Genomic DNA, 21175 nt, shown 5'->3' with positions numbered 1-21175 from the left:
TTGAGTAATGGGGAGTTAGAGAAGATCACATTAAATATCTGCACATATAATGTTGAACAAAAACTTAGAAGAAACAGTCATGCAATTCTTCCCAGCAGTTAATATTACATATTCTGCATTCAGCACACTCAGGCTAACATTCATGCCTCTTTGGGGGATCTTCTATATCTGACCTACAAGCTAACATTCGCATAAGTCCCGTCATCTTATGAATATTCAGTTATTACGAATATTGTATTGGCAACCTGGGAACAATCCTAACAGGAAGCAGTTGTAGGTAGAACAAAAACTGAACATCAGAACCAGAAACCCCACAATACACAAAATGTTCTAATGGCAGAATGAAGATGGTTTGTTCTGCTTGAGATAATATTAGACATCATTGTAATAAAGCGAGACCCCCTGGCTGCCTATATGTAACCAACGTGCTTTGCTGTTATGCATACTGATTTTCCAAATTCTTACTTATGGTAGGTCAATGCCCCTTCTTGAATTTAAATTACCACTGCGAGAACAAAGTACACGTTTATTTTAGCTAGACCAAGATTTAAACAGGCTATAGATGAGAAAGCATTCTCCAGTACAGGACTTGCTCTTTGGAACCTTCTGTCCTCAGATGTGACAAACAACACCACGACCTGTTTTGACAAAAGTTTCAAAGACTTCCTACCTCCTTCAAGAATCTAAGCATGTGTGCTTCTGGGATACTAGCTAAATAAATGCATAAAATAAAGCAATTCTAATTAAGACACTATCATTTAAATTCTTATCTTAGTTTATGCTGACTTTTATTCAATTTAAGCTGGGAACACCACTACTGTACTCTTGTTTAGCTCTTAGCAAACGAATTTAAATCAAGTTCATCCTTCCCCGTGCCGACACTACAGTCTCAGGCTTTGAACACTAGTCAAGCTAGGCTAAGAAATAAAAAAAAAAAAAAAACAGACTATCATTCAAAAAACGCTCTGCTTGTCAAACATAAATTAAATTAAACATACTACTTTAAGCGGACAGCTAGAAGCAAAGGCGCTAAGACATTCTTACCTTTCCTTTGCTGTTTTCATGACCACAGTTCCCGGGCACACTAGAGAACCACAGCACAGACACACAACCTTCTTCCCTATCTAATAGTAGATAGAATATAGATAACGAGAATACGTTGGCGCTTTCACATTTATATGACAGACGTCCCGTGCGTGGAAAGTAAGTCCTTTGATAGTGAAAGTGCCTAAGGCAGGATTTTTTATTATTATTCTATTTTTTATTATTTTATTCATATTAATGAACTTTCCACCATTGCCAATTTTTTCCCACGTAACCCTAGCAGACCAAGCATGTACCCCTGGGGGTACGTGTACCCCAGGTTGGGAATAGTTGGACTAGAGCCAATCCACCCCCTTTCTTATGTAATCTACCTTGGCAGAGTATGTTATAGCCAGGAAGGAGTATTTCTATATCAAATTTAGGTGGCTTAAGCCAGGTTTCTGTAACAGCTGTGATGTGGGGTCTATGTTGAGAGAGCCAGGCATGAAATTCTGTAATCTTATTACAGATACTGCGTATGTTGATTGTGGTGCTAAAAAGGTCTCAAGTGTTGGGAGAAGAGTTATGAGAGGAGGAGGTGGGAGTATTAGTGACATTTGAAAAGTGGGAAGGGCCAGGGTTAGGGTGTACGTCACTGCACTGAGATAATATTAAGAGGTGATTTCTAAAGTGTTTAAGGTAGTAAGAATAAGTATCACCCCTTTACTCACCAGTTTTGCAAACATTTAAGCATCCTTAATGTGCTAACTACTTCTGTAGCTGTCACCGTTGTTAAAATACAAAATCACTATCCCAGAAACTGCATATAAGCACCTGTATTAACTGTCAAAATCCCATACAACAACATGACAGGTTCTCACCAACCAGCTACACTAAAGAGGATCAATGAGGCTGTAATTAAGGAACATTGTGCTTCCCTGAGGGTACTCATCTCTCTGTAACAAAGACACAGTAAGATAGCTGATTACGGCTGTCATTTACACAGCATATTGTTGTCTTGTTATATAAGGAAGGAAGCACAGTAATAAATTACCAAAACAAACAAGCTTTTCAAAACTTCACCTGACTCCAGATGGACTTTAAACCCAGATATGTAAACAAATGATCATTAACATATTTGAAAGCCATTGGCTCGTACCTCAACCCTACAGCTTAATAATATAGTTTGCAACAAAGTTTGTCTCCTTTCACACTCTTCTACATTTATTTTACATTTGGCATTACAAAGAAGATGGCTGTGCATTTTATTTAAAAAGATCAACAGTGCTGTACCACTTTACCATTCTGGACTTAAATTGTTTGGCAGTTAACACAAAGGATTAGACTGGCAACTAGGTCTATCAGATGTTGATGAGCTGCATCTTGAAGTTTGGGGTTTGAGTCCCCTTACTTCCATTTGCCTTTTGTGTGACTCTGAGCATGTCACTTAATCAAATAATGCTTTGGGGTAATTAGGAAATTAGGCTAGGCTCCTTAGTGATATATGGGAATGCACCTTTAGAAAATTATTACCTTATTAGTTATTTATTTATTTGTTGTAAACTGCTAGTCATGTAGTTTCACTGATCCTGTTGTCTGTTTTCAGGGGAGACATGGGTACCTTGATGTCTCAACATCAAGCAAATACAAATATAAATGCAGAAATGTTATTCATAAAACACTAAAAGGTGTAATCTAAAATGCTTCTAAACTTAATACAACTTAAAATACTGTCCTATAACACTAATAGCAGGATACAAATCCTGCTCAATGAAATAATGAATGATCATCATCAATCTCCCTTTAATCCACTGCCAATCTGCACGTAACCAAAATCACAGATTAAAATATGTTCATATTTTAAACATGTATTCCTAAAATTAATTTAGCAATAGCATTGCACTCTAATTTCTTTTTCAATTTGGTATTTTTAAATTAACTTCTTATATTAGCAATATTTTGCAGTGTAGAACAATATATATTATTAATAATACAAATAATAATAGATAAACAAAAAATAACATGCTTACTTTTTTTTTGCCAAAAACATAACTTTCATCATTGTGTGATAGCAATATTTCATGTTGGAGTAAGGGTTATGTTATGACTTAATCATAGTTGTGGTGTTTGATCACAGGCCTAAGTCAAATCAAGCATAATCCACACTTAAAGCATGTTATACTACTATAAGGTATCACTGGTAACCCTTATAATCAGAGGTTACTGTAAGGTATCACTGGGTAATCCTTATATACAGAGGTTAATATAAGGTATCACTGGGTAATCCTTATATACAGAGATTACTGTAAGGTATCACTGGGTAGTCCTTATATTCAGAGGTTAATATCAGGTATCACTGGGTAATCCTTATATACAGGGTATCACTGGGTAATCCTTATATACAGAGGTTACTGTAGGGTATCACTGGGTATTCCTTATATACAAAGATTGCTGTAAGGTATCACTGGGTAATCCTTATATACATAGGTTACTGTAAGGTATTACTGAGTAATCTTTATCATTGGGTAATCCTTATATACAGAGGTTGCTGTAATGTATCACTGGGTAATCCTTAGGTTACTGTAGAGTATCATTAGGTAATCCTTATATACAGAGGTTACTGTGAGGTATCACTGGGTAATCCTTATATACAGAGGTTACTGTGAGGTATCACTGGGTAATCCTTATATACAGAGGTTACTGTGAGGTATCACTGGGTAATCCTTATATACAGTGGTTACTGTAGGGTATCACTGGGTAATCCTTATATACAGAGGTTACTATAGGGTATCACTGGGTAATCCTTATATACAGAGATTACTGTAAGGTATCACTGGGTAATTCTTAGGTTACTGTAGAGTATCATTAGATAATCCTTATATGCAGAGGTTACTTTGAGGTATCACTGGGTAATCTTTATATACAGAGGTTACTGGGAGGTATCACTGGGTAATCCTTATATACAGAGATCACTGTAAGGTATCACTGGGTAGTCCTTATATACAAAGGTTAATATAAGTTATCACTGGGTAATCCTTATATACAGGGATTACTGCAGGGTATCACTGGGTAATCCTTATATACAGACATTACTGTAAGGTATCACTGGGTAATCCTTATATACATAGGTTACTATAAGATATTACTGGGTAATCCTTATATACAGAGGTTGCTGTAAGGTATCACTGGGTAATCCTTATATATAGAGATTGTTGTAAGGTATCACTGGGTAATCCTTATATACAGAGGTTACTGTGAGGTATCACTGGGTAATCCTTATATACAGTGGTTACTCTAAGGTATCACTGGATAATCCTTATATATAGAGATTGTTGTAAGGTATCACTGAGTAGTCCTTATATACGGAGGTTAATATAAGATATCACTGGGTAATCCTTAGGTTACTGTAGAGTATCATTGGATAATCCTTATATATAGATGTTACTGTGAGGTATCACTGGGTAATCCTTATATACAGAGGTTACTATAAGGTATTACTGGGTAATCCTACAGAGCTTCACAGCTTTTTAAGCTATTAAGTGAAAAGTTGACTAATTAATTATTATGCATGTATCACTGAAACCTCTTTATAAATAACCTGTAAGCCTGTGCTTCTGCTACCTGTATTTGAATGGTTTTACGTTAGGTGTTACTAGCAATAGCTACTTTTGCTTTGTAGGCTGAAATTTTAGTAAACTTTTAATTTTTATTACTCTATCTAGTCTGTTGTGCAGTAAAATTTTAGTATTTATTATAAATGAATTTTTCTGTTTATAGACCTGCTAAGGTGAGCAGATTCTTGCAGTTTTTTGTCTTGCCAACATTTTAAAATAACAAACTCCAGAACTAAGACCCTCTGTTACATTATAATCTGTTAGAGGTTGGGGAGCCTATCATTACTGCATTGGGCTTTCCCCACAGATACATAACTTCCCCTGTGAATATGCGTTCTCTTGAACACTTCTTTATGAACACCTGCAGTAAGAGTAATCAGCTGATTCCAAAATTACAGTGTCAGTTGATTTACCCACATTTCAAATACTGCAGTGCACTCAGAGCTAAGAGTTATAAGATCATACCATGAGATCATTCACTAAATGAACATACCTTACAACCCAAAAGTACCTTTTATATATTAGACAAGTTTTTGACTATATATATATATATATATATATATATATATATATATATATATATATATATATATATATATATCAGGTGGTAGACCCATGTGGGAAATCAGAAATGTCATGTGTGAGATCAGAGTCAATCCAGCAGTATATACAGTGCTTGTGCGAGAAGCCTCAGTGCTTATTACATATGCATCTAGCCAGGTCCTTTTGCGTGATAAGCAGTGCCTCATCATGGGTGCAGACAAACCCATGGCCACATTGTGTTAGATCACATCACAGCTGGATTAAAGAATGAGCAGCAGAAATAAACACTTCCAGTCCCAAGCACACATGGTAGTTGTTATGATTCCTGTTGCATAGACAGGAAAATTACATTGACAATGTATTGATATAATTTGCAGCAATATACATGCAGTAAAAATGTTACATGAAAGGGAAAATGTCAGTGATGTGTAAGGGTGGAGTGTAGAGGTTTCACTATAGCAACAGAAACCATAGATATAGTTTAGAAGAGTGTAAAGGGAGCTGCCCATGAATGCCGGGAAGCAAAACACAATGGAGAAGGTGTTATGACAATACTTGAAATGTACAATAATGTGAAACTTTGACAGGCTAGATGGGCTATAGTAAAGTAATATGATGCACTGATTTGCACTAGTGCTGATAACAGCTCCCTGTTTATGTGTCAGCACTCATTATGTCAAGTGTCAATAGACTGAAGAATTGTTGAAAACCTTTTATCTTTGCCACTTCTGCCAGCTGCTGATGGGTGACAAAGTGTCGCCCCCCCCCTTGCAGTGCTACCTGTGGGTACCACCATACCACTCTGTGGTGAAGGGCTCCCTGATAGAAGCAGTGCTGATAGGGCAGAAGGTATGGAGACAACTTAATTTGCAAGCCATGAACCAGACATGCCGGTGCCTGTGGTGGTGCTGGTGGTACTGTTGTCACCTGTGAGGGAGATGACAAGCCTTACCATTTGGAGAGGTGCAGGTTTCTGCACTGCTGCATATAGTAGTAACAGAAATGGAGAGAAACATAAAAAAGTAAATAAATAAACCAAATGTATGAAAGAGAAAGAACAGTGACAAAGGGGGTGAGGGAAGAGAAATAAAAAAAAAAACAGGCACATCAATAACTTGTTTGTCTGATTATAACATATGAAATGGAGGGCCAAAGTCAAAAGCCACCCTCATGCAGTCTGACATAAGAGAATATTAACTGACGAAGCTATGTATCAAGACAGTGCATTTGTGCTTGTGGCCACTGATGCTATTTGAGCTTTGATGATAGTAAAACTGTATATACACAAAAAAAAACATGCTGATTACACAATAAATATGTCCAGCATAGGTAATAGATAAGGGACAGATACTCCCACTGCATATTGTGAAATGTCCACTAAAATACTAGTTATGGATATTACATATACAGACCTTGTAGTGGTGAACTGATAACTAGTAGGACAATAAATATACTTTGCCATGACAACAACATTTTGTTTAGGGTGGGGATTGAACCTACAGCCATCCTAACAATCTTAGTGCCCATAAACTTAACATGATAATCCACTTGACCAGCTATACAGTAGCAGGTATACAAAAGCACATTTCTAGCATTGCTCAGTCATACCATTACCTTCAGCTATGCCAGCACTGACAGATGTGGCACTACTGTGTAAAAGTTATACAGAATTATTTTTAATGGCCACAGTTGTGACAATGTGGAGACATCTTTCATGACAGCAGGTATATTCACACTAATGGTGTGTTTTAATTCTTAAAATAAACGTGGATTTGTGTTCCGGACAGTCTGTTGCCTTTTTATGTTTTTGGAGCATTTCAAACATCATTACTTTACAAAGCCCTCAGTCTCTTGACTGACCTATGGGACTTCATTAGGCACAGATCACCCAGTCCCCACTTCTGTCTTCCTTCTCTTTTCTGCTCTTTCTTACTCCATACTATAATTTCTTTCTTCAAAATTTACTTGTAAATACTTTATAAATGTCTGAAATCTTTGACTGAATTATTTTGTTCTGAATATTTACTTTTGAATAAGATATACTGCTAAAGGTACCTGTCCTTTTCTCTTTACCCATAGAGTAACGCTGTTTGAAGCATTACTTTGTACAAAACGAAGTCTGCGTGTGATATTTGCATTCTCTTCTCTTTTTATTCTGATATTATACAGACAGACTGTACAACACTTCAGTCATTTTAATTTGTCTCCCAGGCTGTGTTTTAAATAGATCTTACACTTGCATTACTCTGGTCAACAAGTTTAAAAACCTGCATACATGCATAGATACATACATACAATACATACTTACATGCAAATAAATAAATACATTGAAAGTAAATTCAGGCATTTACTAATACTCCCAGGTTGCAATCACACCATCATTATTGTTGTTATTTCATAGTATAGGCCCCGAGATGGCAGTCTGAAAGTTTCTGATAAAAATGTTACACCTATATAAATTTGCAATTATGCATTTATTAAAGTAAGTAATGTCACCTAATTCTGAAAATGTATATTTTAGCTGCACGGCATATTCTTATTAGGGTAACACATAATGAAGTGAAACACTGTCATTGTGCAAATCTTTCTCAAAGAGTGATTTATTATCATTGTGCAAAATCACATTTTATGACACAATTACACAATGTCAGTAGCATTTTTTATAAAGTAGGTTTTCATAGATTCCATTTTGAAAATGCTAGGGAAAGCGTTAACATAAGGCTGTGTTATGACTATTACTGAAAAACCTACTGAATGACAATGAAAACCTGCAAACACAATAAAAATGTACTACAATGTTTAACTTCGACGTTAGCTTCTGAATCGTGAAAATGTATCCCTGGTTATTCAGTGATGATAGCCTTGCAACTGTAATGGAAAATATCTGGTGTAAAGCAAGAGAGTCTTGGAGTTTTTTATTTAGGAGCATTAATTAGACATGAGTTTTTTGTTATTATGGGGTAGGACACTGGTAGGTTGGGCTTCTAGCACTACTGACAAAAGCATTTTAGTACACAGAAGTAGTTATTTTTTTGATTTTGTTAGAGAATAAAAGTTTTAAAAATTCACTGGTGTCGTGTTATTTCAAGGCAGTGCAGTGACAGCGGCCATTACCAGGGAAAATAGTGGAAGGCTACAGCAGAAGCGAGCATTCATTCTGTGCCCATTATTATGAGAATATTTGCATGGCATTGGAAACTACTGCATTAGATAAGAAATGAGTAGCTGTTAACTGCAGTTATAGTTAAGAAACAGTGCTACTAGGGGAAAATGAGCATTCAGTGTAAAAAATACTCTACACAACATTACATCTTCTAGGTTGTTCATATACCTTTTCCTCATAATACTTAACAGCAAATATTGCTTTTAATACTGTCTTCCAACTATTAATTCTGCTTACTTTATTTTAAGAAAAACATATGCCTTTATGTCTTATCAATGTGAATGCTGATGACATAAACTCACACACCACCAACATGCATGCCAGTGCAATCATTAACTGTTCTTTTAATTATGGTTTGGGAAACAACAGCATGCAAGCGTTTTTTTTGACTTGTATATAGAGGGGGTGACATATATATATATCAATTTTCTTAACATTTTATGTAGTACTTTTTTCCTGGGAGTTCATATTCTCTGAGAACATTTCTGTTTTCCTGGGAGTTCATATTCTCTGACAACATTTCTGTATAGCTGGATTGCTGGTGTTAGATTTCTGTCTACGTTAGCATATTTTTTTAACCCAAGTTCCGTCAGTTACAAGTTTTTCTCATTTTCATTCCTTACGTTATTGCCTGCAGTCATAATTTGCATGCCTTGTATGCCACTTTCAGCACCATGACTGCACACCTCAATTGGCATGTTGTGCGAAAATGGAGGACAACACTTCTGTCCACATGAACAGGGATTATCTTTCATTATAACATAAATTGTGTTATTCAGCCAATTGATGGTTACGTCTTTTTGTGATAAAATTTCTTATAATCCTTCTGAAATAAGATCTCACTGCTTAAACAAGCCTGATAATAACCACTGAAGAAATAATTAAAATAAAAAGTGCAGAGCAAATGCTGCATGGCTCATGTTTGCCTCTTACTCTGCCTTAACTTGCAGATATGTCTTAATTTAGCCTTGCTGACTAGTCGGCAGTGATGATGATGATGATGATGATACACACATCTGTTATGGAGATAGTAGGAAGGCACAATGTGTCTTTTCAGGGATGTCCTGAGAGCACTGCCTATTTAACGACTTGTTTAGGCTCCTTAAACCATGACTAACAAGATAAACAGTGCTTGCAGGTCATAGCCTTAATTCTGTTACTAAACAGACAGATTAAGGTGAAACAATAACCTTGACTGAAAAATGTGCATAATTTAGAAAATAAGAACTAAGGAATATTGAGTTGTTGGTATTTTTAAAATGATGCCCTATTTATGTCATGACTGTATGTAAAACAGTAAATACAGATGATTTTAACAAAGACTAATTAGCCATGAGAGGATAAGTTCATGGTGTACCAGCTGCAAACTAGACTTGTCATCTTGTAGATGATAAACAGATGGGATTAACAATGGAGGCATGCTCAGGGTTTGAAATGGGACAATGACACGACAGTTTCACTTTGCACCATAGGATGATATAAGATGCCATTCTGTGCTATACAGTTGCTGTTACTTTTCTAAACTGTCTCTTCTAAGTTACTGGCAATATTTCATTCAGTGGGCCTTCTAATTACCTTATGTTTAAAACATATCTAATTATAAAGGTAACACGAGGATGGTAATGCCTGTCTTTTCACTTTATAATTTACAAGGAAAAGACACTTTGGAAGGTGTAATAGTTTAATAGTAGCCAGTAGCTGAACTGCAAAATGAGATTATGGGAATTTTCTCTTTCTCAAATTAACACTGATGGACTATCACAACTGCAGTCATCACTTGCGTGTTGTCTTTTATATACTTTTTCTCAGGAAGTGTAAAATGAAATGCACAAAATCAACTATCTATTTTTATAAACTTTAGTACTAACCTGTGAGCTTGGACACCACTACTGTTTCAAATTCCTGCTCATCCGCAAATGATGAGAAACTACATTTTGAATAGTCATCCCTCCACAAACGCAGTGTGGCACAAAGCTAAAATAAACAAAAGTAAGAAAAACAGGGTGGTAAATCGGTTACGCACCAAAGAATTTGTTAGATCAGTGCAGCCTAACCCCAGCACGCTTGGTTAAACATTGACTAGTCCTAACCTCAGCACTGATTATTGTTTAAATGCTATATTCCTCATTCAGACCCCATATACAGTTTGCTAAGGCAGCTTGAATAATGCAAATAAAATTGTATGCTCACAGGATAAAAACACTATCAAGAGCAATACAAGCAATGTTGTGGCCATGAAGTGCTTTCCCCAATATTCAACAGATTTGGCATTATTCTGTAAGATATGAAGGCTAGCAGGTTTTTTCCCTCCAGCCCATTTCACCATTCTGGCCCCCTGTACCAAGGATACAACTCAACCTCATGGCACTGCAACATAGTCACAATCAACTAACCCCCTGTGCTAATACACCATTAGGGGATAGTTGTAATAATGGAACATTCAGGGACTAAATGTCTTCTACCAGTATGACCAGTCATCATTGTGCACATTCTTAGATGTTAGTCCACATTAACTCCAAGCACTAGTGATACTAATCCATGCATACATGTCATGTGTTACTCATGCATTAAACAATGCTTTACATGACTAGCTTGTGTAGATCATAGGCACTGCAGGGAAATATGTAACAGGCACATGATATGATGGCACCTACCTGACATACCATGCAGTACTTCATTGAATTGTAGATTCCAGCTTCCCCACGTTGTGCCCTGATGACCAGGTGAGTTCAGGTAATGGCACACATAAATCCTGGTGTGCTTGCAATATATGAAGCCCTGGTGTTGTCTGCAGCTATTGCTGAAAGTGATACACTAGTAAAAATCTTCTGACATCATCTGGAATGTTTCTTTGGCCACAATGGATATGACTGTGCATAACATGTTTACTAGAGGAATAGTGCTTCTGTGGCATCTTGGAGTTATATGTCTTCTTAATAGACAACAGTAGTCTGGATCACAATGGTGTTATTCCTACAATTTTTCACATCAGAAACCTCCAAGGCAGAAACGCTCTCGACCACCACAACACAACACTAATCACGAGACACATAACTCTCCTAAACAGTGTGCCACTCAATCAAAGGCCCTAATGCAAAACAGCATGCCCAACACACTAGTCATAGGGGACTCAATAGTGAGGCACACTGATGTCCCACTCACTAGGTTGAATAAGGAGAAAGTAACAGTCAGCTTCCTGTCAGGCGCCAGGATCCACCACATAACACACGCACTCAAGTCCCTCAACAACAGGTACAAATATGACTCTGTCATTGTACATGTGGTTGTGAATGACCTGAGATGTACCTCCGTGGACTGCATGAAAAGAGACATGGATGAGCTCTCGGATTTTGTAGCCCAGGCGGGTATGACCCTAGCCCTGAACAGCATTGTACCATCACCCCGAATGATACCACAGTACAAGCAGAAAATGATCGATTTCAACAATTGGCTAAATTTCTGGTGTCATTCTAAGGGGATCCAGTATCTGTCTGCCTGGTATGACATGACTGACAGACCTCGATGCTTTGCCAGAGATGGCTTGCATCTGTCACCCCTGGGCTTCCGGATACTGGCCAAGGCTCTTACCATAACTATAGTATTTTTTTTAGGTGGTGTTCCAAAGACCAAATTACCACCGTAACAGCTACATACAAATGCAAACTGAGGGTCATGCTGCTCAATGCTAGACATCTAAATCTGAAAATGCACTCGCTCGAAGCACTCCTTAAAATGGAGAACATCGACATTTGAGCCGTAACAGAGATCTGGTTCAAGGCAGCAGAAAGCACCCCTGCACTACCAGGCTATAACTCATTCCACACCTTTCTGCCCCAGAACTTGGACTGAAGCTCCAAAGGCTGTGGTGTTTCCATATTCATAAAGGATGCACACATCTGCATACTGGTCGCCCAACATAATGCATCTGAGATATTTGGGTGCAGCTAACATTGGATAAGACAGTGATTCAGGCTGTAGCCTGCTATACATCTCCAACCATGTTCCAAAACTCACACTCCACATTCTTAAGCACCCTGGAGAATATTAGGGTCCAACCTAATACTCTCATACTGGGCGACTTCAACTACCCCTCCATTAACTGGCAAAATTACTCATGTACCAATACACTTGCCCAGCATTTCTGGACTTCATTAATTACAATGCCCTGGACCAGCTCATTCTTACACCCCCCCCAGCAGTAGCAACATCCTTGACCTGGTTAGATTCGACCACAAACTAATCACCTTGGAAATCCACCCCCACCCCCCCACCCCCCGTAAAGGTAACCACCATGAAAAACTGCTCCAAAGCAAACTTTGGGCTCTTAAAAACAGAGGTGGCTAACTTCACAGCACCCATGCAAATGGAGATCAGTTGCATGACTGCTGAATCATACACCAATGCACTGTACGAACATGCACACAAAAGCATGGATCTCACCATACCCAATAGGACCAAGACGCTCTCTTCCAAAAAAAGGAAGTCAATCTGGTGGCCCCCTGCCATAAACAAACTCTACAACAGAAGGAGGAAACTGATGCAGAATAAGGTGAAGTCCCAAAACTGGAAAAACTCCCTTATCTGCCTCAACAAAAAGTTGAGATCCCTCATCAAATCCTCTAAAGCTAGCTATGAAAACAGAATTGCAGCAGATAGTAAAGACAACTGCCACCTCACAGCAAGAGATTCTCTGGTTCGATCCTCGACTGGGGTGCCTTCTGTGCGGAGTCTGCATGTCCTCCCTGTGGTCGTGTGGGTTCCTCCAGGTGCTCCAGTTTCCTCCCACATCTCAAAGACATGCTGTAAGTGGATTGGACAATCTAAATTAGCCCTAGGTGTGAGTGTGTGCATGTGTGTGCCTTCTGTGGAAGGTTGGGTGCCAGGCTGGGAACTTGACACTGTAAAACTCCACTGCCAATCATGAGTGGACCAGTGATCTGCTGAGGCAACCCCTAACCAGGAAAAGCCAAAAGAAGAAGAAGAGTAAAGACAACTACAAGGCCTTCTATAGTTATGTAAAGAATCTCCATGGCAACACCCAGATTTGTTCTGAGTTACTGCACGATGGTACCTCCTATACCGAGCCAACAGATATTGCCAGTATACTGGCTGACAGATTCAGTGCCAACTTTACCCCCCCAAGGGACCAGTCACAATACCAGTTGATTGCCAGGCACCCAGTATTACTGCTGCACAGGTTAAAACAGCACTGTCCAAGTCCAAGAATACAGCTTCTATGGGACCTGACAGTATCCCTGGCTGTGTTCTACATGAACTACAGAGTGAACTGGCACCCTACCTGTGTGCCCTGTTCAATCACAGCCTCACGTCAGACTTTGTCCCTACTGAATGGTGTACTGCTACAGTCATCCCTCTCCACAAAAGAGGAGTGACTACAGACCCTGAGAACTATCACCCCATTAGCCTGATGAGTCTGATATGCAAAGCTATGGAACGCATCATCATGGACCTAATAAACAAGGATATAGGGAATCTCCAAACTCTGGATCCCACACAGTTTTGTTTTGTGAAGGATAGATCATGCCTGCTCAACTTGGTCAACTTCTCTGAGTCAGTCACCAGTAAGGTGGTTCATACAGCCTACCTTGATCTGGCCAAGGCCTTTGACACCATTTTCCAGTCAGGAATCATAGAAAAACTCACTAAGCTAGGCATCAACACCTATATCACCAGGTGGGTTGCAAACTGGCTCACAGCTAGAAACCACAGTGTGAAAGTAGCTGACTCCAGATCAGACTGCCGACCAGTCTAGAGTGGAATCCCACAGGGTTCGGTCCTGGGTCCTCTCCTGTTTGGTATCTACTTCTCTGAAGTCCAGGCCAACACGAAGGGACTCTGGCTGACAATGTTTGCAGACAATTGCAAGTTGGGAGCTATTATTAACTTCCCAAGTGATGTTGACATACTACAGAAAGGCCTCACTGAGACCAACAGCTGCTGTCAGAACCATGGCCTTAAGCTCAATGCCAAAAAATGTGTCATCATCCCCTTTTGGAAAAAGCCAGTTCCCATGAATTACCACATCGATGGTAGTCCACTGAACACAGAAGGTGTTATAAGAGATCTGGGAACACAGGTTGACAGCAACCTCTCTTTTGACCACCACATTGCCACTATGGTCAGAAAGTCCTTCTATGTGGCACATCTCATTACTAAGGGTTTTGCATCCAGGAAGAAAGAGGTCATTGTCTCCCTCTACTCTTCCCTCATTAGGCCAGTCATTGAGTACAATGCCCCATTTGGGATGTACCTGATTAAACACCTGCAACAACTGGAGACGCCACAAAAGTACCTCACAAAGAGGATCCTAGGCCTTAAACATTTGTCCTATATGGCACAGACTAAAAAAACTCCAACTATTCTCTGTCTCATATCACCTACTTGGAGGCGATCTCTGCTTGACTTACAAAGCCATGTCTGACCGAGCTCTATTAGAAATGCTACATCTAATGAAATGCTAGTGCCTCCACACCACACGCTCCACAGACATCAACCTCATTACCACAATCAACAGAACATGCTGGAGGGACAGGTTCATAACCCAGAGACTGCCCATGCTATGGAATAGACTTCCCATACATGTCAAGCAGAGCACCTCACTGGCCCTCTTCAAGAGAAATCTTGATGAGTGGATGGGAAATAGAAAATTCACCCTGGTGATGACTCCAGTGGCTTTACACGACAGAGGCACTAGGAACTAAGGTCGGGTGGCATGATGCCTGGGTAATCCTATGGGCTAGACTTGTAAAGGATACAGGGCCATTAGCCTAGTACACACCTATGAACATCTATCTGCTGGAAGCAGTTTATTCTAACTCATTATTGCAGTTATGGAGGAGGTCTTTTACCCAATTCTGAAGGATTAGGTCTGTTGACAGGCATGCTGTTCCATCCATTACACAGATTACTTAAATGTTGCTCAGGTCATCTAGGAGTGGCAGTCTGGGCTCTTTAGGAATTTAGATTTTTTTCTAGTTCTATAAATCAGCTATCACTGTGGCCTCACTACACTCTCTTAATCTCTTATTTTGCTACTGCACAATCTCTTTCCAGACTTTTCTTTCTTTTAATGCCCTCATAATGTACTTTGCACATGGATATCTGCAGTTTTCAATTCTATTTTCTCAAACCCTTTGTGTCCCTCTTATTCCCCAGGGCCACTCCAGTAGCTGGTGGATTGGGAAGTGGATGGGGAAAGCAGAGTGGAGCATCCAGAAGTATCATATACCTTGTCATGTACACTATGGGTTTTTTGGAATGGCCTAACTTGATGGAGCTGCTGACATCACGGGTGTCACTGAATGTATCATTTTATTTATTTATTTATTTGACATTTGTTAACCAGGATAGTCCTACTGAGCCAGAGCCCTTTTTCAGTGGAGGCCTGGCCAGGGGAGAAAAGCTCCACAGAAAAACAATTAATTGCATCAGTTAGATATGATACAAGAATTAATAAAAACAGTATACAGGCAAAACATATGACACAAATAACATATAGATCATACTAGCTGGTAGGATACTAAAGTAGAAATCATTAAAACTATATGTAGACTTACAGAAATAAAGTGTGATTGCACACGATAATCAAACAGTGATTTTTTGGTATCAGGAAGAAATATTAACACTATCTGTTAGATAGTGAGCTGTGGAGAATTGCTATTAGTAGAAAGTAATTGAGGGAAGCTGGGAAAGTATTGTAAGTAAAATGTAATTTAGGGGAGGAAGGAGCTATAAGAATTGGGAGAGGGCATGTATGTAAGGTTAGAAGATAGGGAGGTTAGGGGGAATTGGTAAAAAAGGTTAGTCAATTAGAAACGGGGAGAAAGTGAAATGAGAGGTTTTAGACAGGTTTGGTAAGGAGTGTAGTGGAAGAGAATAAAATGAGATTTGGGCTAAGAAGAAGCAAATAAGAAGAAATGAAAGAGAATTAGTAAATGCATGTAAAGAAAAGTGTGACAGTAGGAGTACGGAAAAGGGATGAGGGTTCATGTAGGATATTTACAATGACATGTCCAGGTAGTAATTAAGTAATCTTTTAGAACTTTTTTGAAGAAGTGTGTTTGATTTATTTGTCAACGTGACAAGAGAAGTTTGTTCCAGAAGAGAACTGGAAAATAACTGTGCAATTTATGACCAAAAGAGTTCTTGGGTTTGTAGATTTCTAAGTAATACTGGTCAGATCTTGTAAGAGTATGAGGGGGGTGTACAGACAGACTAAGGAGGAAATGTTAGGGTAAGAAGAGGATTTGTGCATGTCAGAATGAATAAAGGTAAGTTGTGAAAGCTGAATATGGTGAGAGAATTCTAACCAGATCAATAACTTAAGAACAAGACAGTGATGTGACTTTGGTGGGTTGTTAGATGCAAATCTTGCTGCTTTATTGTAAGTATATTCAAGTTTAGAGAGGAGATTAGATTGTAAATCAGTTAACATTTGAGAATGGTAGAGAAGATTAGGATGAATGTAAGTATGGGCAAGTGTCTGGCGTGCCTCAACAGTTAAGAACTTTTTGTTTTGGTACAATAGACCCAGTTTTTGATGGGTTTTCTTGACACAATGGAATACGTGTAGGTCAACCTTTAGCTAGTCATCTATAATGGCACCCAGAAGCTTGGTATGAGTTTTACCCTTGATGATTGTGTTGTTTATAATGGTGAATTTAGGTTTGTGCTCAGACAACAATTTAGGGAGGAAAAGTAGAAGTTTAGCCCTTTGGGGATTGAGTGATAGTTATTTGAGAGCCATGTTTTGACGAGGTTGAAAGATTTTTGTGTAAGAGAATGTAAGTTGGGGAAGGTATCTGAGATGGTGATAACTGTGCAGTCATCTGCATACTGTATTAGCAATGATTGTGGGCAGGACGTGTAGAGATAATTTATGAAAATATTAAAAAGTAAGGGACCTGTGAAGATAGGTGAAGGCTGCCAGCCTAGCCACACAGAATTTTATAGATAATTCTGTCATTTGTAAATGTTAATATAAGCCACTTTTGTAGAACTGCAAAAAATGTAACAACAGTGCAGTCTGCTGTAACAAATCTGACAAGTCAATTCTTTGATGTCAAAACTCGGAGCCAATATGTCTGGATGAAGGAATTCTTCCTATTGTTTTGAGGCCAAAGTTAATGGCTATAATTTGCATGTATAATTTCTTTTATTGCTCTGGTTTCTGGCCAGCTGCAAGATCAAAAGGGCTATTAACCTCTGAAAGTCTGGGAACTAGAAAGAGATTATGTAATCTGAAATGAATCAGTGGTACTGTGTTATCAATTTAAGGACAGAAAGAATGAACGCATTAGATCATTTTGTCTTGAGAACATCCAACATCACCAGCACTGCTTTGCTCTAGATGTAAGTAGGATTTTAGAACTGTGTTTTCTCTTAGATATAGCTGGGAAATAAGAATATCAGACTAGTTTGTTTTTCTGTGATGTCAGAACTTTTGCTATTGTATTATTTTAAGTATTTCTCTGTGATCTCTGAACTCTTGACTAGCACTATGTAGTAAGAAGTATTGTCTTGCGTTTTTATTATTTATTATTAAATATTTTTAAACCTTTCAACTGTGGCTGTTTTGCGTAGAGATAATTTAAGCTCTAAGAGTACATTGCATGTATATAGTGATAATGTACCAAGTCACTCCAAATAAGTCTTGACTGTTTGGTTACACTTACCATTTGGATAATAATATTGCACATTAATAATTGGACACCCTTCATAAGGGTCTTTGAGTAGCTGATAAATATTAATGGGTGGTGGCAAGTGTTACTACCGTATAGTCTGGGTAAAAGGGACACAGCTGGAGAACCTGTGCCAGCCTTCCCCAGGAGTGTATGTGTGGTTGTATATAACTCTTATCTGAAAGTGTGTGTGTGTGTGTGTGTGTGTGTGTGTGTGTGTGTGTGTGTGTGTGTGTGTGTGTGTGTGTGTGTCAGCTACTTGGGCAGGGACACAAAACACTGGTTGGACAGAGAAGGTGCTGGAGGTTTTAACTTGCCCTCTAGGTTGAGATCTGGACCATATAGCTGTGCCAGTGGGGAGTTTTATTGGAGACCTGGAGAGAAAGGGAGAAACCAGCCCCAGACTGACTGTGATCTTTGTGTGCTCTTAAGGGAAATTGTACTTTACTGTGTGTGTATGTATTATCCTTTCCCTATATGGTTGTCCCTCACTGGTGTTAGTGGTGAGGATTGAGGCTCACTGATTGCTGGGCCAGTGTGCAGGTGTCACAGGACCAAGTATTGATCCTTGAGGGACACCCATCTTAATGGGGAGAAAGAGGGAGAGGGAGGAGAGCCATTTAACAGCTTGCTGTCAATTGGAGAGGTAGCTATGAAACCAGGAGATGGTAGGAGAAGAAACATTGAATTGAAAGTGTTTAGAAATAAGAATAGGATGAGATACAGTATCAAATGATTTGGAGAGATCAGGAAAGAGACAGGAGACCAGCTTGTTATTGTCTCTCACCTGGGCGATAGAGTTTATAAAGGAAATGAGAGCTGTTGTAGTGCTATGGTGTGGTCGGAAGCCATGTTGTGTGGATGAGAGTAGATTTTGGTTGATAAGATAGTCAAGGATTTGTTTATGTACACATTTCTCAAGGATTTTGGAAAGAGGAGACAGTATTGCTATAGGTCAATAGTTAGCTAGGTTGGTAGAGTTTCCACCCTTGTGAAGGGGAATAGTGTAGAATTGTTTCCATAGTGAGGGAACAGTGGAATCCCTAATAGAATGGTTAATGAGTATGGAAATGGGATAAGCAATAGAATGAGCAGCTGCCTTAAGGTAGAGTGGAGGAAGGTTGTCAGCTGATGGAAAGTAAGGTTTTAGTTTGAGGAGATTTTTGATGTAGTTAGTAGGAACTGGTTTCATCAAGAAGGAGTCACTACGCTGAGTAGGAATGTCATAAGTCAGCTGTAACCCTGCACTATACTGCTGAATACTTAATGTCAATCTGTCATGCAATCTAAGCATCCCCCATCACCAGAGACATGCCTAATCACAGGCAAGTGTCCACCCCTCCCCCTCTTCCACTGTGGGTAAGCTGACAAAATTCCACTCCTTCCTATCTCACACTCCCCAGCTACTTCAACAATCAAGCTGCTAATCAATCTCAGGTCATGCGGGTTGCAGTTAGGGCTTCAGGGCTCTGATTCCCTCTGCACCATGAAGCTGGGTCCAGTCACTTTTCAGTACCTATGTTTCATGCATCATGCATTTCATTGCTATTCCTCTGCACACATTTAGCATATCACTGAGTAGGTCCCACAGTGCTCCTTGCTGTACTCTGCACATGACTGTACATGAATCACCCTTCAGAATATCTCTTTCTGGTGCTTTCTCATTTGCATTGTATATTTTGTATCATCTTTAAGAATCCTGGTTTGTATTAGTACAAAATCTGAGTGCTGTTCATTAACTTAAAATTTTCATATGAGCTAGTCAATATCATGCATTTTTAAAGCATGTTGTAGAGCTAAAAGTAACAATGGCATATTATTTTCTTTTATGGTGGCTCAAAACCACCAGACAGCCGGGAACCACTCTTTCAAAATTATTTTTCTTATTTTTTTTCTTGCAGTCATTCTAATTTATACAGATATATATTTAATATCTATAAATTAATCTACCTTTTTCACAATATTCATCTTTGTTCTGTTGCTCTGTATACATTTTACTGTGTGGTTTGCCCATAGCAGCATATGTTAGCTTCAGTTTGTTTCAGTTTTATTTATGTCCTACAGCTCCAGGCTAGTGTTAGAGGGAAGTTTTAAATTAGGTTCAGTTATTATTTTTTACAGACATTTGATTTTGAAATGTTGTCTAACTCAAAATATTTTGCTCTGGGTATTTTCCTTAAACCATATTTTTTTCTTTTTATTTTCATTATCTTTTGTAATGATAAGACCTGTAATTTCACAGAAACAGCCTGGCAACACTAATCTGGTTAGGTGTTTTTCAGAAACGTACTCATTGCGAGTAAAAATCTTGAGGTAGTTAAATCAAATAATAAAAAATGAAGGTCATTCTTGCTTATAAACCACTATATTATACTTTCAGGTTTCATTTTGAATCAATGTGTGCATTGCATTGCTCATTTTTCCTGACTATATTTGTCTTGAAGACCTAAGTATGCCCCACAATGATTAATAATCTAATCACTGAAGTGATGGGACAGGGATGGAGGGACTGAATGGCTGATGATGACTCACCCATCCTGGGGGGGGGGGGATGTAGGGTAATGCTATGGCTGCACAAAGGTCATGTGCTCTAATGGTTTTACTATAGCAGCATTGAGACTGCCAAGATTGGTGGACAGGCGCTGGAGGGGGGAGACTCAGTGATGGTTCCACCCCATAGGGAGACTCAGTGATGGTTCCACCCCATACTTAGTGAGAAAAAGTCTGAGAGCAAACATGTGTGTGACATTGCAGGTAGCATTGCTCTTCTACACATTATGTACTCATGCACTGAATTTCCTTCCTGCCCAACCACACAACCCAAAAGTAGAAAATAAGCATTTATGTGGTTTAGGGGCACGGTTCTCTGGACTGCAAATGTATTTTAACTGCTTATTATGTTTTTCTGTGACTGATATTTTAGCTAATTTGTTAGACAGAAATCACTTTGATAAGTTCACTTGATAGTCCTATATCTCTCACATACACATGTATACATGTACAGTAGACACAAACACACACACACACACACACACACACACACACACACACACACACACACACACACACACACACACACACACACACACACACACACACACACACACATCTGTATGTGTATGTATTTGTGT

This window comes from Protopterus annectens, chromosome 1.part0, assembly GCF_019279795.1.
Source record: "Protopterus annectens isolate FY-2018-M chromosome 1.part0, PAN1.0, whole genome shotgun sequence".
NCBI classification, from domain to species: domain Eukaryota; kingdom Metazoa; phylum Chordata; order Ceratodontiformes; family Protopteridae; genus Protopterus; species Protopterus annectens.
Note: the sequence above shows the minus strand (reverse complement) of the source record.